The sequence below is a fragment of the Coccinella septempunctata genome, chromosome 1, assembly GCF_907165205.1.
Source record: "Coccinella septempunctata chromosome 1, icCocSept1.1, whole genome shotgun sequence".
In the NCBI taxonomy this organism is placed as follows: domain Eukaryota; kingdom Metazoa; phylum Arthropoda; class Insecta; order Coleoptera; family Coccinellidae; genus Coccinella; species Coccinella septempunctata.
The window spans coordinates 36,040,682-36,044,376 of record NC_058189.1 but is presented as its reverse complement, the minus strand read 5'-3'; the positions used below and the strand labels follow the sequence as shown (position 1 = coordinate 36,044,376).

The following is a 3,695-nucleotide window of genomic DNA, read 5'->3' as shown; positions in this document are numbered from 1 at the left end:
TTGGACCATTGCCACGGTCAAAAAAGGGAAACTCCTACATCGTGGTAATGCAAGACCGGTTCACAAAGTGGGTAGAGTGTCGTCCGTTGCGGAAAGCTACCGCCAAAACTGTTTATTCGGCCCTCTACGAACAAGTCATCCTGAAATACGGTTGCCCAAAACTAGTAATATCCGACAATGGAGTACAATTCGACAGCAGGCTATTCAAGAACAGTCTCCGAGAGCTGAATATCGCTCACCGTTTCACACCACCGTATACCCCTCAGTGCAACCCTGTAGAAAGAGCTAACCGTACCCTAAAGACAATGATAGCACAGTTTTGTGAAGCCGATCAACGAACCTGGGATGAAAAGATAGGAGAGTTAACGTTTGCCATCAACACCGCTAAACAGGAGTCTACTGGATTTACACCGGCATTTTTAAATTATGGAAGGGAACTAGAAATCCCGAGGGCGATTTATTCGACAAACCCCCACAATAATGAAATGAACGGAGAATCCAACCGTACAGGAGAAGAAAATAGAGACATGACTTACCGTACTCAACAGATCAAACATCTCCAGGAGGCTTATGAGTTCGTCCGTACCAAACTGTACCGTGCCTTCCAACAACAGGCTCACCACTACAATCTTCGACGAAGAGAAATCCGATACCATGTGGGAGATAAAGTTCTACGCCGGGACCGTCCTTTATCCTCTGCCGTTGACAGTTTCGCCGCCAAGTTGGCTCCGAAGTTTTCCGGACCGTTTACCGTTGTCAAAGTTGTTTCACCTGTCGTCTATGACCTGAAAGATACAGGGGGTAGAAAAATCACTAACATACACATTAAAGATTTAAAACCATTTCATGCATAATAATATTGTTGACATGATCCGTTAACCGTTCTATAGAAATAACCTCTGAAAGGAGGAAATCCGTTATTTTTTACCGAATATATATTATTTTTCCGTTACCGAATATACATATGTATATAATTTTTCCTGTTACCGATTATATTATTATTTTCCGTTTACCTGTTTATCTGAATAACTGTAGTTGCTCAATTAACCAGAACCAATGCATCCAGACAATCTGTCTCCAAGAATCAACGGATAGAATCACCCCGGAAGAAGTTAAACAAGTTCCGCATGCAAACCAGTAGGGAGTTAGCCCTCTGTACCTGTCCAAGAAACCAAGGCCACCTGTAAGAAGAAATTTCGTAAATCTGAAGCCCGTCACTAACTTAGTTATAACCGACTACACCGTCACAATTCCGTTCAAATTCCGTACAGGCACCACCGTTGACCGAAATATTGTATCTACAGATTTTCATCCGTTCAGCATGCAAATAGAAATCAAACCTGTTGAAACTGTCTGAAAAATCTGTTACTTATGTAAGGAATACCAATAAAGGATACTGTTTCACATTACAACTGAGTATATCCGTCTATTTCCAATAGATCTAACCAATTTCTGTCCTGAACCGAATCGAAATTATTGTACCGTCAATTTAACACTGTTTACCTGAAGAAAGCACCGTCTACCTGAAAGCAGAATACAGAGAAAACCGTTCCAAGAAGAAAAGTTGACCACGAAGAACGATGAAGATTGGAGAGTTTATTGTTAGAAATTACCCACCTGCAAGTCTCATGCCGGATCCGAGAGTCTCAGCGTCCGTACAGCCAGGTCACACCAGTCCATTGAGCTCCCACGTCGAGCTGTTGGAGGCTTTCCACCTGTTGCAGCTCCCACGAATCCTGGGTAACCTACAAAACCACGATGGAATTCAAACACCCGCCAAACGCAGTTAAATTAGGTACTCACCGGAGGGATGAAGCGTGGCACGTTTCCGACCAGCGATAAAGATGGATTTCCACATGGAGAAAGAAGATTTTCCACTAGAATAATTGAACATCCACGCACGGAACGCTGAACAAAGTTCTTGACAAGATGGCGGAGACCTGCGCCGAGGTGACTGACGCTGACATTTCTGCGTACGCATTGGAACTACCCTTGCCAACCATAGAGAGGAATAGGTACTTGTGATAAGTTCTACTCTGTAATCTGTACTTGTGATCTGGTCACGTGCATTTATAGGTGGCGCGCGCGAAAGTAAGGTCACTATTTCTGGGGATAGATAGAGTCGTGAAATTAAGCTCACTATTTCATCGTAAGTTAATTTCTTCCGAGGTGGAGGTGGTGTAATGAACCCCAGTTTTCTGAGGAAAATTGGAGTTCATCTTAGTGCATTTTTTCGTTTTAAATTTCCGTCTTTGAAAATATTTTAATTCTCGAATATTCCGTACGTTCATTCCGACGGGCAGAGTAAATGTAAAAAACCGCTTATCTGTATTTCACGTTGTTTTTCTTACATGCCGCTGAAGATTTCAACGTTTTTCATCTGTTGATATGCGATAAACCGGAGCTGACGACGTTTTTCAGTCTTGTCGTATTCTGGAATTTTCGGATTTTTACCGTGAGAGGGGATATGCCTATAAAAGCAAATTTTCCCCCCGCGACGGGCACTTTTCGACTTTTCGACTGTTACTTCAGTTCGTCGGCTGACTTTTGAATTTTACTTCAGTGCTTTCCTTTCGCTTGAGTATTATTTCGCTTTCTAACGTGGTTTCTAACTTCTAGTATAAATTCAGTTGATTTTCCGTAGTACTTTCGCCGTTGAGAATAATCATTTTGTGTTATTTGCATCAGTGCTTAGAGTTAATTTTTTAGTTTTTTTTTTTCTTTTTAAATCCTTTGAGTTTCGAGTGCTTGAAACAAAGGAGGTAGGTCCCCGTCTGTACCGTTCAGTTTCTTTGTTAGACCTACGCCGTTACTTCTTTAACTTTGACACTGCTGTACTGTATCGTTTCCTGTTGTATTTTATCGTTCTTTACCCTGTTTCGCGAGTCTGACTTTTCCCTTCGCTATCAGTCATGGCGTGTTAACCCTTGGGGTACTGAAGGGAAAGTTCCGTCAACCCCCCTGTCCGCGTCATAAGTGTTAAATCCGAAATCTCTTCTTTTCTGTCAGTCATGGCGTGTTAACCCTTGGGGCAGAGAATAAGAGATACCGCAAGTAGTCAGTGAAATCCCGTAGTTGCGCTAAAAATAGACATTTTCTTCGCTGTCAGTCATGGCGTGTTAACCCTTGGGGCAGCGAATAAAAGTCTCGAACAGATCCGCCCTTATTGTGTTTCATTCCCGGAGAAATACAACTACACACCGATACCGTATAGCAAGTCCTTAGCATTCGTCAGTTCTGGTTGGCGCATTTTTATTGAACCGTTAATTTTTCACTACACCCGGTATAAATTTCATAAAGTGCTCGTGACCGGATAAGATTTCCCGAATGTATTTTCACTGATAGAATCACTCATATTTTATATCACACATATCTCCCTTTGACATGTGATTAGTTTCCGAAGTTGTGAATAAACGTTTACATAGTTCGATTTTGACTTCTTCGTTGTCGCTACTACCCTAGACAACACCGAGCTCTGTCTCTGGCTAGCAGCTACCCTGGTAGGTTTGCTATTCTTCCTATTGAAAAGAATAGCTGGCGCTCGAGATTAAGGCTTCTCCGAGAAACGCACGTTACAAACAATAAGAACAGAAAAATTACCTGAAAGTTTAATTCAAGCGAAAAATTTCAATATCCATTGACAAAAAAACTACAAAGGTATAGGAATAGTTATCCGAAGTTTTTCTGATATTGAA

The 3,695-nt window shown here is 41.8% G+C and overlaps 1 long non-coding RNA gene across 1 annotated transcript; it reads right to left on the bottom strand.

Annotated features, from left to right (window-relative positions):
* Positions 1–748: 748 nt before the first annotated feature.
* On the bottom strand, positions 749–1,863 carry LOC123322557. The gene is made up of 4 exons (XR_006539175.1): positions 1,804–1,863; positions 1,618–1,745; positions 1,014–1,181; positions 749–785 (listed from the first exon to the last, which is right to left on the bottom strand). It is a non-coding gene; the product is annotated as an uncharacterized LOC123322557 (long non-coding RNA).
* Between the last annotated feature and the right edge of the window lie 1,832 nt (positions 1,864–3,695).